Here is a 20,085-nt window from a genome sequence, read left to right on the forward strand (position 1 = left end):
GTCTGTTTTTTGCCATAATTGAAAACTGCATTAAAGATAAAAATCATTTTGTAAGTAAAGGGAAGGCTTTAGGTGTGAAAACATTTTTCATCCCTACTTTGGGAAACTGTCATTCAAGCTCTCCAAATCAGGGTTGTGCTGCTCTAGGGGGTGATGGCTCCTGTTCTTACTCCCTCAAGGCAAAAGGGTGAAGGCAAGGGCTGGGGTCTAATGAATTGCAAGCTGAGGCCAAATTCACATTCCTGTGAAAACTGTGGTTTAATTCTTTTTCAGCAAATTGGATATCAGCCTGAACCTTTCCATATTATTTCTTGCTGTTTTACAAAAAGACATCTTAGTTAGCTGAAGCACCAAAAAGACCTGTTTCTGGACACCGAGAGTCATGTATCTGTGCTGTAAGTTGGACTGGTGTGATGGAAGGTTGTAAGTGCCTTGTCTGGTACTTAAATGTCGCCCTAATTTTTTAAGATTTTCTAAAGCCTTCTGAGTTTACATTTTTGTAACAAACTTTCTGACGCAACTTTCTGTAAATAACCTATTGTTTTGCATTCCTTCATAGAGGCAGAGAAATTTGATAAACTGGTAGTTTGTCTAGTGTTGTTAGAGAGGTGGCACATTCACCCTCCAATCCACTGTCACCTTTAGAAAACTATAAATGTTGGAGTCAGAGAAAATAAAATTAGTCTCTTTATTGTAACAATGGCAGTAACTGGGTCGTGCTTTCTTGTGTCCTCTAGTGACACTTAAATGTCTGAGGAAGAAGTTCTAGAGGGTGTTTTGGCATGGCAAGAAGAATTTCTGCAGTAGTTCTCCATGGTGTCAACATATTCATACTTTTCTTCAGTTTGGAAATCTCCAAATCACTTTAGTCTGAACACTGGTCTTAAGAAAAGGGCAGAAAAGTACAATTGAACAAAGCTGTCACAGGGGAAGCCATCCGACATTGCTCATTGCCTTGGGGTCTGTAGTGACTATCTTTGCATGTGAATCACTCTCTCTTTTGTATAATTTTGTTACTAATATTGTTTCTGTTACTGTTTATTTCTTATTTCATTGCTGTTTCTAGTAAATTGCTCTTATCTCAGCCCTTTGTTTTTTGTGCCTCCAGTTCTCAACTCCATTCTGCTGCAGCAGATGGGGCAAGGGAAGGGGGAGGGAGAGAGTGGCAGGTGGTTTGAAGACTCTCAGTGAGGGCACTGAACTGGGAAGTACTGTTCTTAAACCATGACAACTGCACAAAAATCCTTTGCACATGTGTCTTTGGCTGTGAGAGAGACTTATCTTCCATTTACTTGTTATTGAGGCTTTTCCCCATTAGTATTCATGAGCTAATAAAGCAAAAGACCACAATATGTATGTATCTTGAATTGCACTACTTGTTACTGCTAAGGAATCCACACAGAATCACATGAGAAGAAGAAAGGGACTTGACCATCTTTGAATGTGTCCTTCCCACACAACAGAAGCTCACAAATATGTGCAATTGATGAGCAGCTAAATCAAGTGCTTTGTTGGTCCCTTTATTGGCTTCACATAAGGTGCTCTGCTTGACTGGTACTCAAGAACTTGTGCTGTAATATCTGCTAGGAGTCTGAATTTGTTTTGGACCTTCCAGGGTGCTTGGGACAGTAATCCCACAAAGAAGGAGATACCAGTCCTAGGGAATGGGACTGTTATGTCAGACTAAATGAAAGACTTCAGTTGACTTCTGCTGGCTCGTGGGCACATCAGGCAGAGTGATAGAAATCAGTACACCGTTCCTGACTCTGCCAGTGATCTTCTGGTGTTTCCTGTCAAATCCCTTTATCTTTCCCTGTAGCTTCAAACAAGGAATAATTGTAACAGAAGAGTTTGTGCCTGTGATGTTGTTTATAGAAATTACCATAAGCTTTTTGCAGAAAAAAGGTTTCTTGCCTCTAAGCCATCCATTTCCTTTATGCTTTTACACAGTGGTTGATCACAGATTCAAGCTCTACAATTTTAAAACAAGAGAGGACTGAGTGGCTTCAATGAAGATGCATTCAGTCAGAGACACAAGTGGATAGAAATGGTGCACAACACAACTGTGTTTCTAAGAGTATTCTTTGTAGGATCAGTTTTTGCTATCAAGGAATCACTAAAAATAGAAGATAATTCTATTTTAATCTATACTTATTGATAAGATTTGTGCAAATATAAGATTTTTTTTTTTTTTGGCAAAATTGGTATTGCTCCAGGGAGAGCAATTATGTTAAGATGTCTTGGTAAGAAACTGACTAGGTCCTAGCATGAATTTAGGCTAACAGGAGAGAGATTACTGGGCTTCAAATTAGAAATTCCTGAACATGATGCAATAAAGCAGGAAGCTGGCAAAAGCTGCAGTTGATACCATCAGGAATGGCAGAATCACCTGGATTAGAGTATCAAGCTATTTATGGCACAACACTGGGGCCTGTGGGAAGAACACTAAGTAGGAGTAGTTGATGTCTATTTGGGAAAGAATGAGAATGGTGAAACAAATGAGAGTGAGAAGGACAAAAGGGAATATAATAGGTAGCATGCTGTGATTAGTGCTGTCTGGGGATGCCTGTTGGGAAGTCTTGTACTTTATCACTGTGGCCTAAACTAAGGCCATAAACCAAACTTGTCCTGACCATAGCACATGCAACAAACCTGCTTCCCTACTGAGGAGGAACAGGGGGAGCAGCATGCTTTCCTTAGGCTGCCAGGGAACACCTAAGTCAGATCAGGCATCAAGGTATGACTTTGCCTATGAAAGGCCTGAGGGCACTGGCATCCTCCTAAAGACTTCCTGCCAACACCCACGTGTGCCAGTGTAAACCTTGTGCAATGTAATCCAGTAGCAGCTTTTGAGCTTCTTTCTTCATGCTGCTGGTAGAATGAACTTCAGGAACTATATCAGATAGTGGGAAGGACCTCTGATCACCATCTGTTTCTCAGTTTGGTTAAATATAATTCCCCTAAAACTAAGATGGTTCATTAATGTGCCATGTTTGGAAAGCACTGGTTCATCAAAAGAGCTCTGCAAATACTCCTGATAGGAGTGAGACTTAGAAAATATGAGTAGAAGAATCAGATTTGCATTGTTAGAATGAATCTATTGCTTTCTTTCTTTAACCTCAGAAGCCATTGCAATAATCAGTAGAGTGGATGCAAATAAAACCTATTGTAATCTGAAGCCTGGGCAAATTTGTCATCCCTATGTTGTCCTCCCAACAAGCCAAAAGGCACAGCTTGAGAGTCAATGGTCCCAACAAACAGAGCTGGTCTCATGGGGGACAAGTAATAGGGAGGCAGCACTTCAGTTTGAAACACTAAATTATCACCAATAGCTGTAAGAGATTTCATTTTCAGCATTGTTGATTTTTGCTATGTGAATGACCGTGTCTCTTGGAAGGGGAAGTTTCTATAATGGTAACAGGTGTCCATAAAAATGCACTTGATACCTCCTGATGAACTATGTACCTGTCCAGATAGTAGTTTCAAATAGTGAGACAGAACTGTCAGCTGTAAATTAACATGCTGTTTGAAAATCTCACTGCTAACAACGTGCTTTTCACCTGTCTGGAAATGATGGTAAAGATGGGGGTGCATCTGGGTGAAACTCCTGTTTGCCATGTGGCAACACTGCCCTGGCAGATCCTCCTAAACTCTTGGGAAGATAGCTTGAGATTGTGGTGACAGCAAGATAAAGTTAGGCACAAACTGGTTTGGGGTCTCAAATGGTTAATATTGCCAGAGATATCTCTGTTCTGAGTTACTCAAAACTAGACAGCATAACAAAATTTTCAAGTTTGAGATGGATAATTTGAAATTTAGTGCTTCTCCTTGTGGATGAAACAAAATTATTTTTTCCCTCTCCAAAGGACCTAGTTGGGAGTCATGAAACAGCCCTGTCTGCAGTCACCTGTAGGTTCATAAATGCTATTTACGATCAAGTATTTATAGCCTTGTTGCCTAACAGGAACATTTTTCAAGACTTGGAAGATAATACTACTTGCCCTCACCCACAATGACTATGCTTGCTGATATGCCTAGGTGCATGGAAAATCTATAAACTTTCACCATCCAGAATTCTGCCACCTCTGGCAAAAACTTGCTGAAATTAATTAAAAAAAAAAAAAAAGTTTCATGTGAATTTTGATTCGTGTTCAATTTTAACAAAGTTTTTAGTTTTCCCTCTCTGCCACATTTTAAAATCAATTATAGAACTCCTCAAAATTTTGCTAAGTTAAAGAACTTGACAGTTTTGTGGAGGAATTCTCCCTCCTCCTGTCTTGTTTTGTCACTGTTGTGACAGACTATAATGGCTTGTAGGATAGTGGGAGGCAACTTGGAAGAGCAGCGAACTCAGGGATATTGTGCTTATCCTCTGTGAGCTCTCAAATGATGTCCCAGTAGACTGATGGAATAGTGCTTCTTGAGAGCAAACATTTTCTCTTTTGGAGGTCAGTGTATCCATAAGGCTCCATGGTGATTTGTGCAGGAGCAGGTTTTGCTGGCACGAAGGGAGAGCTACAAACTGGTTTATGCATTTCCATCTGAGAAGAATCCACTGGTCAACAGATGGAAACTGTGCCAGAGAGTATTTGGAGCTGCCAACCTGGTGTTTGGGGACTAACTGGTGGATTTAACTGTTGAGGTTTAAGGGATGGCTGCTCCCCAGATGTATCAATTCCCAGGGATTTTTGCTTCTGCCTGTAAAGGTAGCAAAGCAGGATTCACATCAGTTCCTTGGCTGCCCCAGGTCACTATCTAGTATTTCATAAAACTGTGTTATGTAGTGGACTGACAGGCAGACCCAGGTACTCTACCACTGTCTGTCCTGTTGGGGTAGCAATCTGTGGCAGGGAGGTACAGAAAAGAAGCACTCAACAAGCTACAGTGATATTTTTGACTCAGCTAAATAAATCTTCCAGAGTTTGTCTGCCACTCATCTTGGAATAGGTAGAATCAAGGGAGAGCCTGGTAGTGAGTGGGGGCCAGCTGGAAACCACTTCTGGCTTCTCCTGTACCACTGGCACACTTCAGAGTACGAATTTCCTAAAATAGATACAGGGTGTTCTTGAACATCCCTACTACACTGACCTGCATAATCTGAGAAATTTTTGCCTGAGTTTGGTTGTTGTTATGAAGTTATTTTTTTACTCTGGCTACACATATTGTTGTATCATAAATGCTTTTTTTACCCATGTGCATTCATTTTTGTATGTGAGACTCTGTCACATCCCTTCATATGAAGGACAATTGTTAGCTCCTAAATTTTGATAGTTAGTGATTGAAATATAAAACATTTGAGTCAAGGATTGAAGTTTTTTTAGAGCAAACCATTTCTGCCATCTTGTCTTTAAATGTATGGGTTAAAATAAAAATATCAGAGATAGAAAAAAATGCATATAAATGGGGAAATGCAGGGAAAAAATATTGGAGACAGATAAGATGTTCTAATGGGCAGGTTTGGCTAGGAAAAAAATGGTTTGTTTGGGAGTTGTGTTTCAGGAGAAGGATGTGATCTGATTGGAAATTCCAAAAGAACTCAAGAAGAGCTCAAAGGAAGGCTCTGATAGGATGGTGAAAAGGAGAAAGGCCTTGTTCTTTTACAGATCCTTGTATTTATTCTGGCATGAGGTAAGTGGTGGTGCAATCTTAGTGATCTTCATCCATAAGCCTGACATGTTTTTTGTTACTTAGCTCTACTGAGTGCTTGTAGAGTGCTGCATGGTGCAGTGGAGAGCTTCAGAAGTAAGTTCTGGGAGAGGATATATTTCAATTCTGAGGGACGATCCTTAAATCCTGTGGGGACAGAAAATGATTCCATCTTTTGGATGCCAAGGAAAGGATACAGAAGCTGAAAACTAGAGATATCAGGGGAGTAATTGTGCTGATCCTTCCTGTATTCCAGAAGTTTTGGATTGGAGGAAGGTCATTGGCTGGATCTTGCCCTGTTTGGCCATGCACAGCTGTGAAGCAATAAAGTCTTGCTCTATTCTGTGTCTTCTTCTAAAAATGTAAGGTAGACCTATTTCCACCAATTCATTTTATGCAAGATACTCCATGTTTGCATAAAATGCAAATGGCTTCCTTTCCCACATCTTACTTGTCATGGCAAGGGCACGAGGCTGTTCCCAGAATCTCAGGAAGTTGGCATTAACAAACCTGTGATCCAGAAGAAAAGTCTTAGCTAGGGAAATGAGATATGGATGAGGGAGGCTTGAAAGGTTACTGATAAATACCAAAGCATGGCCAGATATTGCCTGCATGTCTGTGTGCATATAAAGAACTGGGAAAACCTAAGACAAGAGTCCTTACTTGTCATACAGTGGAGGGAAAGGATGGCTTGTACTGTGGTTTCACTGTCACAGAGTATCCAAAATAACCTGAAGTTTTAAGCATTGGTCCTGTAAATTCCTTATCCCTCTCTAAAAGTACTCAGTGGTCCTTAGGATGTTTTCTGCTGGTGTTTGCAGGCATGTCCACTTAACCCTGATGTCTGAACCACAGTTTCCCAGGAACCTTCCTGCCTTTAGGGTAGTTTCTTGGGACTTGAGTGCAGTTGCATTTCCCAGAAGCGATAGAGACCCTTCTCTGAGTGAATTGACTTCTGTGGCCTACTCATGCTCACAGAAGCATAAAACTGCAAGGGAATGGCAGTTTTGGAAAAAAAAAAAAAAAAAAAGCAGCAGGCTGATGAGCACTGATCAAAGAGGAGCTTGCTTAGGGCTGCAGGGCTGCCTTCAGTAGGATATAAAGTTAATTGTCATCTGGCCTAAGTTAAATGAATGACCTCATGAGTAATAGTGTGTTTAATCACAAAGCCACTAGAAACATCTTGACATGAGATGGAATTGCTTTGTCAGAATTTGTTCTAAAGGGATCAGGAACAGAAGCAGTGAGGATATAACATAATCTGCCATCAGCAGAGAATAAACCTTGCTGTGTCTCTCTCCTTCCTCACTGATTTGTTGTGAAATGGTAGAAAATATGTGCTGCCATCTGAAAGGTACAACCTGCCTTGAAAATTTAGGTCAATCCCAGTCAGTCCTCAGAAATGGGGACCATCACAAATGCAGAACCCCATGTCATGTCTGAGATCCTGAGTGATATTTTCAAAATATACCTGAATGAATTACTTACCACTTATGTGGTGGCTGGAACTCTGAATTAGTTGAAGAACCTAGTGATTATCTCCAGTAAAGAGCAAAAAAGGGGAGTGATGGGAAGAGAAGGGAAGGAAAAAAAAGGGAAAAAGGAAAGGGAAAGGAGATACAGTCTTCACAAATCTCTCAAAGAAACTACCATTTTCTTTCTATTATTCTCTTGGAAGAACTGCTCTTGAGTGACTAAGTTAAATAACACAAGCAAAAGATGATGATTCATGCTGCTTTTCCTGATAGTTTCTAGTGTTCAAAAGCCAGTATCACAGCTGCAGCTTTGAATAAATGCGTGGGGAAAGGAATAAAATTATAGTAGGTATGTTAGCGTAATGTTCCCAATGTGCAGCCTGTGTATGTGATTACCTAATATTCCTTACCAGCTGTTTCTTAACATTAGTCATAGTGATCTAAAACAACCACCCTCTCTTCATTTATCTCAGTAAACATTGTTCTTTTTTGAAGAGGTAAGCTGTTTAGGAACAAAAGTTGTTCCCTCCTCCCCTTCAGCTTTTTCGTCTGTATGTCGTAATTGTCTTGAATTGGAAACAGCTATAGCTGACCGTGTAAGTAATAAGCAGTAAGGAAATATTTAAACGTGGTAATAGCTATATTTGAGTACCATTATGAATGTGTTTCCTAGTAGTGTCTAGAAAATGCAAGGCTCTGTTCTCATGCCAGGACAAAACTAAGATAAAAGGAGGAAATGTTTTAATTTTCTTGTTTAACACCACACTTCTGTTTTTCCAAATGTAATCAAGATACCCTCTGTAATTCAGTGTTTATCTTCTCATTTGAAGCTACTTGTACTGTGCAAACATCTTGATTTTATTTCAAATGTGCTGTGTCATAATTCATAACCCGTTCATGCTAGCACTTTCATAAGTGTCTGTCCTACTTACTGATAGTGAGCAGTGCTTTATTACTGCAGAACTCCCACAAAACTCAGTGGGACATATGTTTCCAAATACACAGGGACACATTCCATGGAGACAAGTGCGGCTCGGGGTGAAGAGAATCTTCTCAAGGTCTGTCTGAAGAGGAAATCACAGGAGTGCTTATGAGACTGAGGAGAGGTAGTGAGTGGATCTCCTCACTCTGTGGCTTCAAGAACACTCTCTAGGCAGGGCAGTGACCTTCACTGACAAGGCAAGCTGCAAACCAAAACCTCTCTGTAGCTGAAACCACAAGACTTGTTCCTTTCTCCAGAAGAAGGCCAGAGTCAAGACATGAAATGATAATGGGTCATAAGCTGATCATAAGCAACCTGGGTTGGACCATATGATCTCTAAGAGAGCTTCTTTGTTTTTGTATTACATCAGTGTGGCCAAGACTGCAATTCTGTCCAACACTTAAAAGCAATTATTTCTGAATGGTTTGTCTGAGGAAAGACCATATTAGTCTATATTCTAGTATGTGTTTGGTACTGAAGGGAAAGCAGAAATTTCCTAGCTGATCTTGAGCACAGAACTGATTGACAGGAATTCTTTCTTGTCATCTGTCAGCAACAAGAAACCTTTGTGCTCCTCTGCAAAAATAGAACATTCATGAAAGAGAAATAAATTCTATCTGAAAAAGTTTATGAATAAATATTTAGAGAGGCTATTGAAAACCCCAAACAAAAAGAAACTCAGAAGACTAACCAATGGGCATATATGGAGGGAAAAAAATACCCTATTTTAAAGTTTGAAAACTAGTACAGATATCAAGGTGGAGTATAGAGAAGGGCTCAACTGGGGTTTGATTAAATGTCAGTAAGGAGGTGTCAATAACATGTAATGTGCAGTGCACATACCTCTTTGTCAACATGTATCTGGTGCAAAATCAAAGTCGATTTCTGCAAAAAATACCCCACATTTTTTCTTTTATCTTTCTGCTAGCCTACTCAAACTGTATCTTCTTTTTCTGTCAGCACCATGTTCCTGATCAAACTGATGGACAACACAGAAGAGGATTTTTGGAAGAAAAATCAACAGCTAAGAGAAATTAAAATAATTTTTTTTTCAGTACTTGCTGCTATGTAGTTGATAGCCAAAGCTCTTTATTGAAAGCAGTGCTGAAAATGAAGACCCAGAAAATGAAGTGTGCCAATTATAGACAGTAAAGATGCCTTCAAAACTGGAGCACATTGATCAGTGCCACACATTCTGCCCTTAAAGTTGTTTAATATATGTAGAACACTGGCATGAGGCATGTACAGTCATTGTTTCTCTTTGTACTTCCTTTTATATGTTTGCTGCAGCATCAGAAAGAGATGTGTCAGCTGAATCATATGTTGGGTTACCTGACAGAGTAAAATTCCAGACATGGAATTCAAATACTGTGTTCAAGTCTTTTTGTGTAGGTAACCAGATGCTATTTAACAAAAAGATGCCACGTAATTATTCACAGGGAAAATATTTGTAGTGAACACATAAGCAATGAAAGCATGTGTTCTCGAATAGTTTGAAAACAATGGTGTAAATGCAATTTATTTCTGAGGAAGTTGAATTCAGCGTACTGCCATACCAGCTCACACTCCTGCTGTTGCCTGTACTTTGTGTTTATGAAAAGGAACAGCTGCAACATCTGTTATCATCACAGCATATTTTCAGCACAGCATTAACACACATTTATACCATTTATGTGGTCTTTCTCTTCTCCTCACCTCTTTATCTGAGACTACTGCCCATCCTTCAATATAAACATGCTGTGCTTATATAACCCGAGCCTCCAGAAGCTGAAAGACATTAGCAATATATCTGGATCTATTGCCAAATCCTTCTGGACTGGGAACATACAGAAGACTCTGACTGGGGAAACCTCAGCAATTAAAAGCATTCAGGGTTGTTGGAGATTAGTACATTCTTCAATTTAGTTTATCTGATTCTACAAGGATGTCCCCCAAAATCAACCTGTTACTATTTCTGCGGTGTCAGCAAAGACAGTAACCGATCTCCTGGATTTCCACAAAGCATGTTTTCTTCTTCTTAAACCAGTTGAATCAAACAAGGGATTTAAAAGCTTCATTTTCACTGGTTTGTTCTTTTTTTTTTTTAAGCTTGGTACTTATCAGGAAGGAACAGCAATCAGCCAGCTAACAAGTAACTCATACACTCACATTTCATGGTTTTTTCACATTGTTCTCCATTTTTATAGAACTGCTGTGAAATTCACCTCTAATTTTAGTAGGGCCTTGTCTGCTAGAAAGATGAAGAAATAGCAAGTGTTTGTCATCAGGCTGTTACAGATGAGAACGGAGTCTGATGACATATCTTTGGTCTCCTTTTTCACTTTCTCTCATGCAGTTTGTGGGTGTTTGGTTTTCACTCAAAGCCTGACAGTTTGATCCACGGTTTATTTGAGCTGACCAGTGCTTTGTAATATCAACCTCCATGTAACACACAGGGTCACACCTGCACATTTAGCTAGCTAGGTCAGTGTTGCTCCACATATCCTCCCTCACCACTCAAACTTAACAAGAATTCATGATCAATACAAGCATAACACAGTTAAAACCCATTCCAAAATGAAACCCCAACATTCAATCATCTATGACAAACTGCTGATGTCTCAGGTGACTGCTTCCCTCCATAAACTCTGGAAGAGTTTAATTTTTGATTGTCATTGATAGTCATCTAAGATTGCTGTCCATGTTCACCCTACCCAGGTAAAACAGTCAATTAAGAAATTCATATGTTTCTTCCTTATATCATCTGAAGAGGGTATAGTTGAGATGTTTGAAATTGTGTTAGGGTTCAACTGCGGTCACTGGTGTTATCTGTGATCTGTCTTATTATAAATAATCAAAGTATCATCTTCACAGAATAATAGTAATACTCAGAACCTCATATTAAAATAGATCTTATTTTTACACTAATCTACACTATTAATATCTGCAAAACCCCTATGACTTTGGTAGTAGTTTTCTGAATGAGAGAATAACAGGCTGTTAATGATATACTTCAACCTGTAAGTCGCTGCAAGCTGCTTACTCATTTGTTACTAATTGGTGGCTTGCTACTAAACAATATTGTGTCAGGCATGGTGCATCTAGAGAAAGCTCTAACATAAAAACCTTATAGAAATTATATTTCAGGGAAATCAGGGGTGCATACAGTTACAGCTCCTTTCCTATTCAGTATCTGGAAGTATTTTCTCATAATCCCATGCTTAGATTTTTCACCAAAATCTCATGTACAGCAGCAATTTCTCAAAGTCACAGTTTATATTTCATTTAATAATGAAATGAAAGATAAATAAGGACATGAAGATTTGTATACTTATAGATCAGGATGGAAGTTTTTGCTCACACTCATTGCTATGTATATTTCTGAACTGATCATGCTATTGTAAGAAAAAAATCCCTTTCCTGAAGAGTTAGATAAACAGCTGTCCTTGTTTCCAGAATGCATGAGGCTTAAGGAGAGAAGAGACAGTCATGGGTTCAATCAACATTTTAAACAGGCAATAAAAATCAATAGACATTATTGATTGATTTTAACAAATATTGGATACACAGTTTCCATGTAATAAAAGTAATATGCTGGGAGGGAAAGGCAATAGAGCGAACCTGAGACCTTTGATAACATCGCCACCCACTCAGATAAAGGAAGGGTGAAAGGCTTCTTGGAAACTATTCATGTGTGGGAAAACTTGCCTTTGCTTCCTATGCCACAAGGAGCCATTGTGCTACTTGAGCAAGGACAGTCAAAATGAAACAGAGTGAAGTTGTTCACTGTCTGGGGGAGTGTCACATGTGGGGTCAGGCCAGAGCGTGTGCACAACTGCTTCCCTGCCATGTGTCCCAGTGCACATGTGAAATCTCAGCCAGGTTTCTGCAGTGCCTCCAGTAGATGGTAAACTTGTTTAAACTCGACGTACACCCTTCTGTCTGCATTCAAGTTACAGTTAATAGCATGAATTATTGCTTCATCTTCTAAAGGATTTTTTATCATTTTACAGAATAACTGCCATGTGAAATGCAGGCAATAAACTATTGATGGTGTCCATGCAGTAGCTGGGAAAAACAGTCCTTTAGTTCAAGAAGTTGCAGGATGAAATTCTGTGCCTAGTGTTATACAAAGAGATCAGAACACATGGCACCTGTTGGCCTGAATAACCTATGAAACACCCCAATAAATGTAGCACCTTATACACTAAAAAGACAAATCTCAAACCCAGACACTGAATTTTTTGTCTAAGTTTAGTAGCATACAAGAATAAAGAAACGAGAACAAGGGTAACAAAAGTAATGACACTTTGAAAGTAGAACATATAAGAACAAGAGACAATAAAAAGTTATGAGAACATATTAATCACACATAGTCTCACCATCTGTTGACTGCATATATATACCCCATCCTACTACTCCATATGCTACTTGAAGATAAATACATATAATGATGGATAACAAGCAAAAAATAGCACACAAAAGGTCTAACATACACATAGTAAATAAGCATATGGCATAATGACCCCATTTTGGTGTATCTGTGTGACCTCCCAGAATACACAAGCAAGGAAAGGAACTGATCAGCAATTGAACAAATGTGGCATTACAGAGATCTAATGACTTTAGTCATTGAAGACTCAAAAAACCTCATCCATGGAAGAAGGCTAAACTGAACACACAGGCTAGGAACATTAAATAATGGGACATAATTCCAACACAGAGCTCTGCCCAGTTTCTGTCACTCCTCTTCCATCATCCTCTCACTCTCTTCCATACGCATCCAAATATGAGTGACTTTCGCTGCTCACAAATCCTATTTTGCTCTGTCAGTGGGTGTCTTCAGTGATGGAGTCTCCCATTTAAGGAACTAGAAATCTTTGAAGGTACTTTTCTGTGGACTGTGGAGCAGAGGAGAGAGGTGGAGAGTCTGTGCTTCCTCTTTTCCTGACGGCTGTTCCCTGTGCAAGGTAGAACATTCCTCAGCTAAGAGCAGGGTCCTCTTGCATCAGAGAACAAGGTTGGCCTGTGTAGAACAAGTGGAAGTGTTTGCTGTTCCAGAGGAGCTGGTAACTCTCATTTTTATTTCTCTCCTCTTGCTTCTCCAGCCTGCCAAGTTCTGGGTGGGAATGAAGTTCATTCAACTCTCTGCAACATGATGGTTAGCTTTGCATCCAAGTTCTGCATTATCTTTGCAGTCCCTGCCAGAAAAGTAGGGCTTTTTCCACCTGCGAACTCTGGACACCAAGTAGGAGCATCTTCAGCATTTCATTCTGGTTGGAGAAGCTGGATTGACAAATACCCCATGGTCTTTTGCAGATGTTACTTTTGTGTCCTCTAGTCCCATCACTGCTTGTTTGGACAAATATATAGTCCCACTGTGTTTCATAATTTATTGCATGTGTAATTAATGGATGGATAGGGGTTTAACACTGTCTACATTTCTGTCTCAAATATGTAGAACCAAGGATAGAATTTGTCTTGCTATAAGTGGTAGCAGTTCCTAAATGAATTTTCATTTGAGGATCACCTTGCACACTGAGGAACTGGATTGTGCCAAACAGATGCAGATCTGATAGCAGCTATCAGTTCCCAGTTCACAATAGCCATTCTGGTTTGTAAGGAGGCAGGAGGCAGCCTGGTGTGCAAATCTCACTGGTAGAGAGGGACTTCCCTTCTTTTGCACCCTCTTTCCTTCACCTCTGTTTGTGGGCTTCCATGTCATGCAGAAGAGACGAGCCTTTGGCCATTGGTTACTGTGGTTTTCATGGCAGCTGCAAAGATTATTTTGGAAGGCAGTTGACTCTGGCTGGGAACTTTGATCTTTATTTTTTGAGTTGTGCTCAGTGTACAACTATTTTTTATATTTCTGCTACTACAACCCAGAGGTTTCCCTTTGCTTTTTTAGCGGGAATATTTTCAACCCAGCAATGATGTTATGCCTGTGCCTGAAGGAAAGCCACTGAGAACTGCTAATTTAGTGGCTGTGCTGTAGGGCTGCTGTCTTGGTGTTGCTGTGAGCCGCATGTCAAGGGACTGACCATTCTCCATTCACTTGCTTGCTCCTGCGCAAATCATAAACTTGGTGTGTGCTTGGATTTTTCTGGAATATGGAAGAAGAAAAGTCCTGCTGTAGTGATCTACCTATCTTTGTATGTACCTCCAACATTTAGAGCAAATGAAGTTGCTACCCTTTTACAGAAGAAGGGAGGGCATTAAATCTGGTTCACTTCCTAACTACTTTTGTGATTAAAAACAGAGAGCTCTTGTTAAGTTTTGTTTACTGTTCTTAGTTATGTTTTCTTTTCTTGCAGCTATGTGATCCTGATGGATACTTATTGTTGCAGATTCTCTCTTTATCACTTCTGTTGTCAGAGCAGTAATATGTGTTCTGCCAGGCAAAATTTTGAGGTGTCTGTCTTTTTGTGGCAGAACAGTGAGCTAAGAGAGTTTTATGACGGAGTTTCTTAAGAGAATTTTCTATTTGTTGACCACGGGAAACAGATGAAAGATCCAATAAGAGCTTTCATTTCTTTCTGGAAAAGTGACCTTTTTTATGGTTGAGTGCTTGGCTGCCTTCACAGACAACTCTGCCTTTGCCTCAGACACACCTCAGTCTGTTTGGTGTGCTACCTGTAGAGTCTGACAGACACTGGCATTAGCAGGCCTGGGGAGAAGGATGGACAAAGAAAAAACACCCACAAGAAGTCCTTTGACATTGTGTACTATAGCCATTGTATACTATAACTATTCCAAAAGGCACCTATCATTACTCACATTGCCTCAAGAAAGTAAGACTGACTTTTCTTCTGTGATATTTTTATTTTACTTTGTTATATTTTTAACAAAAAAGAGTTTATACCTGGCATCTGAGCTGCCTATAATGTGCCATCACAGGGTACAAATTATTGACTGTTTTCCTACATGAGGACATGCCCTCAGACCTAGGCTGTGCAAAACTAACGAGTGTAAATGCATATCCTTATCACCTCTCCTAAGGTCCACAGTCCAGTCTTTCCCCCACCAATACCCTACCTGAATGTCTGACTGAACCTAAGGTTTTCAGAAAGAATCCACTTATAACAGTAGTATGTATAGCGTGAGCACAATGGCCTACTTCTCCTGTTAGGCCTTTAGATTCCAAGTAGAGTATTAACACAAGCAATAAGTAAACATCCCGTGATTATAAGCAAAATTTTTTCAAATGGATCTGATGTGACGCTTATTAACCAAAACCTTTGAATGACAGAAGAAGCTGGCATCACTTCCCAGTTTCTTTTCAGTTAGGAAATGTCTGTGGTCAGAGCATTTTCATCTATCATCAACCAAAAATTCTAGATTAAGAGAAGTGGCTAAAATGGATTTTTATAGATTCAGCACAAGTGCTGCTACTTTGAGGAAGTGAATTTCTGCTACAAGGTGCACTTGCTGTTTGCTATCCAGGTTTCCTGATCTAAATGATTTACTGTTTGCTGCCTCCTGAAATCTGAGAAATTTCATTCTTGCAATGAAAACTCCGGGGGAGATGCACTCATTTGTAGAGTGCTTCAGTTCAGATGAACTATATGACAGTGTATATAATAGTACCAGTGACAGACCTCCTTGGCTGATTTTTTTTCCCAATGTACACTTGTGTATTTTTTCCTGTTATAAATTTTTTGGGGGGGCATAGTATCTGGGGATTGGGACTTCCAGTTCAAAAAGCGAGCAGTAATTCTTCCCTTTGACTGGTGTTTATCAAAATGATGCTTATTTAACCTTGAGGGCGTTGTCGTGTGATACCACTTTTGGGTCTGACAGGCTCAGAGATTACTTCCTCTACCACTTATGACTTAGCTGTGCAAATGAAAAAGGGAACTTAGTTTACTTCAGGGAACAACTTGCTTCTAGTTCTGATAAGATTTGGTGTCCTTTCACCTCTAAGTTTACCCAGAGTTCCCAGAGATTAACAATGAGGGTAAACTGAGTTTAGATGAGCTGTGCTTTTAGTCCTAACATTTAAAAAGTAATGCTGAACACTTTAGGGGTTTTGTTTGTTTGTTTGTTTTGGCTTTTTTAATTTGGTTTTTTTTGTTTGTTTTACAAGTCATCTAGCAATCAAGGAAAAATTTGATATGAAGTGAAAATATTTCAGGCTGGGGCCTGTCCAACAGTGTACTTTCTCCTTTCTCCATTCCTTTTCCTTCTTCAATAGCTTCTTAGACAAGAAAAGGTTTGAAGTCCTAAAGAGGTCTATAGTGTTCCCCTATAGAAATAATGAGGCTACATGCAACAGAACAAGGTTATGTGTGCTTTTATTGAGACACTGACTTTGGTCACCTGGTCTTCTTCTGGATACCAGAATGTCAAAAATAAGAACCTTTTAAAAGCCTCAGCCGTGAGAAAAAGCTTCATCTGCATCTCTTGCCTAATTGGATTCCAAAATGTGACACAGTAATGTGACTCTGGGTTGATGGAATAGCATCATAGCCTAATTCTCTCACGAGACCCAGTCTGAGCTGAAGATTTTCCCTTTACTGTCTCCATGCCTGTCCTCTTCTCCCAGTTCAGATGAGGAGGAATTAGTTTTCCAGCCTTTGAGAACAAAGAGTAGAAATGAAGAAAGAAGATGCCCACAAGGGATCTGAAGAGAGAGGCTTGTTGCCTCATCTTCCCCTTGGCTGCTGTCTGGTACTGTGCTTTGAATGAATCCCTTGGGCTTCTGAGGCAAGCCTTGTTCTAGAGTGTCTGCTGCTGGTGCACAGCTCTACCGTGGGATATCGATTTACATGAGAGGTGTAAGACCTCTACTATGGGCATACCTTGGACCACGCAGTATCTTTGGGGCACAGAACACATCTGTTCTTCTTTAAAAGATCTTGCAGGTTCTTTTGAGTTCTGTTGAAAAGTTGAATAACTACATCTCTACTTGATGCTCTATGTAGAGAAGAAGCATTAAGTCTCAGCTAAAGGACAGCAATGAGTGTAATTTTGAGACCATATGTGACAGATAATTTCCTCTCCAGGCAGATCAGGAGCGTGTATCAGTTGTGCTGTGTAAAATGCTAGGCCTATATATAGGTGCTATAGAAAGATATTCTTGCCTCTTCACTTCAAGAAGGCTGCAGGTTAAGCCCAAATTTCTGTTAACAGAAACCACACATTGTGTAATTTATAACCTCAGAAAACCCTCTGGAGTATTTGCTATGAACCCAAGCTATTTTTTATTTCAATTAAGTTTCAGTGCATAACTCTTACAGCAAAGTACAAGTCTGGGAGTTATTGACACTGTGGAAAAACATAGTAGTCACCAAAAAATTTGTGGTGCCCTTCTTGAATTCTTAACCAGTGGAATCATGCCCATGATCCCACTGTCCCAAAATGCAGTTTGTGCATTTTCAGAAAGGGGTACTACACACAATAATGTTTTCTGTCATGGTTTAAGTCCTTGTTAACAAGTCCATGTTTCATAAGCAACTTGAAAACCTGGGTCTCTCAGAGGGTTTCACCCTTATACACAAAAATTACAACACTTGTTTTAAAGTGATGGCATGTAGCAGTCTTTTCGGGACAAGTACAGGGTTTCAGTTTTCCCTGATTTGTGATATAACAAATAGCAAGTGGATTTGGAATGTGCGTTTTGAATAGATCAGCCGAAGAATAGAGATGGCTGCTCTTTCTGTCACATTTTCTTAGCTTTTGCAAGATTCCTACAGTAGAGGAGGCAGGGCTTCTGCTGAGGCAGGCATTGCAAGCTCCACTAATGAATGGAAAGTGATGTCTGACCATGTGATAGGAGAACAGCACTTTCCATGTTTGTCTGATTATCGAAGAGCTGGAATCAGCATTGACGAAGATAATGTGATGTCACTCTTTAATCTGGCAAGCCTGCAAAACCACTTCCTCCTTGTGTAGGCTGGAGGTCTCATGATTGCCATTTCACTCTAAAGCATTCATTGAAAGTGATGTAAGACAGAAGAGCTTTGACTCGCTCCTGTTTTTTAAATGAATGAATGCTATTGTGAAATTCCTTGCAGCTATATTGGGAAATACATTGGTTATTCAACAGAATATACTTATTATCAAACAAAAAGGAAAAAAAACCTGAAAATATTAGCTTCTTCAACAAGTTTAGATTTATTTTTGAGCTTTAGCTTTGACTTAATTTAATATAGATAAATAGGCAAGCCATCAAATTAAAATTCTTGTTCTGAAATACCAGAGCCTGGATATTGCCAGGACTTAAAGAAGCTGGTAATCATAAAGATGTGGGAGAGGTGGGTATTTTATACCATGAGGATCTTGTCTGTAACTTTATCTTGATATAGTTTTTATAGGTCCCCTGGAATACAACACTTTGAGATTCACATTTATTGAGATTTCTAGATGGAAGACCTTGCAGATTACTCCTGTCAGGGTTTTGTACAGCTGTGACTCATGATGTGGGTACATGCTTTTACAAGGAGTAGTCCCAGGCTATTGCTGATAGTCAGGGGTCAGCTGGGGAAAACAGTGAGGATTCTTAAGTCCTTTTACATTGCACAGTGCCACAGCTGCTACTGCAGTACATATGCATTATAACGTGCATATATAATGAATATTTTCACGTGCATTTCATTCCTAGTGGAATGCACTCATAACAGGCAGAAAGTCTTCTAACTGTTCTCTCGTGCTGTTTTCATTCTCCACTCTTACTCTCTCTTACCAGTGAGGATTGTGGACCCCTTAGCTAGGATGGCAGCTTCTGCCCATGGCTTCACCATAACATATAGAAAGTGAAACTGATTTTTTGGGAGGCCTTTGGAACGTTATGCACTGAAAATATTAATTTCTGTTTCCTTATTAAAATAGCTTAGTTTGCTAATTAGGATGAAAGTATAAAGCAAAACAATTAATGTAAATCCTGAAATTTTGTTTGGAGAATAGACATAAAAGGATGGGAAAACCTCCAAACTATTTTTCTCAACATGTGTTTGCACTAGATCCTTAAAAGACCAGTAAAGCAAATGTTGGTTGCTGTTTGAACCACCTGATGAAATGAAAGATGCCGTAGTTGTAGATAACCTAATTAATTAATTTTTCTATTCATGTATTTTGAGGAATGTAGTTTGAAATTGTAATTTACATTCTTCAGGATCTTCTGGCACATCATATCGTAAAACAAAGAATGCATTGTCTCTTTAAAAGATAGCTGGAAAGTATGAAATCTGTAATGGTCAGTTATTCTAGGGCATTATCCTATGGGGAAAGAAGTATGATAGCTACTTATATGATAGATACTTAATAGCTGGACTAGATGATCCTTGTGGTCCCTTCTAAGTCAATTCATTTTGTGACTCTATGATACTTTTGTTGAAGGAATCAGGGGAATTGAAGTAGAAGAATTATACCCTGGTTAATAAGAGAATAACCTAATCTTCATTTTTTCATTTGCTTAGATTGCTGAACTAAAAAAAAAAATAAATTATTGGCATAGCCCTGTTCAATTCAGGCTTCTGTGAAAGCAAGCAGCAAGAGGTTCTATGAGAAGTATGTATGCTGCAGCTGTCACAGAATAGGAAAATCCCTCTTAAAATTATTCTTTATTATGTGTGACATGAAACAGAAGCATGCCTGCACAGGCACTGGGACAGAATGTGACATGGAGTGTGATGGCAAGGTATGCTGGGTGCAAACACGGAGCTGGAGGGCGCGGCCGAGCCCTGTGCAGTCACATCGTGCGCGCTGCTCTTACTCTGCTGGGGCTCGACACTGGCTGAAGGGCACCTGGGGGGACACGCTGCTTAGAGGGGTGGGCAGTGTCAAAGTGTTCTCCTGATGGCTCAGGGAGAAAAGGAAAACACAGGCACATCTACAAGGCAAAGATTTATAGCAGTGGTTTGTTTTGAAGCTTCACCCTGTGTTCAGAGCGACTGCCCATCAGTTTCATAATTTTCAAAGTCACTGGCTTCTGTGATACCATGATGAACCTAAGGCTTGCTTTTCTTAAAGAAAACTGAAGAGTGTGAGAAGTGTGTAATTTCT

This window comes from Taeniopygia guttata, chromosome 2 (assembly GCF_048771995.1).
Source record: "Taeniopygia guttata chromosome 2, bTaeGut7.mat, whole genome shotgun sequence".
Lineage (NCBI taxonomy): Eukaryota > Metazoa > Chordata > Aves > Passeriformes > Estrildidae > Taeniopygia > Taeniopygia guttata.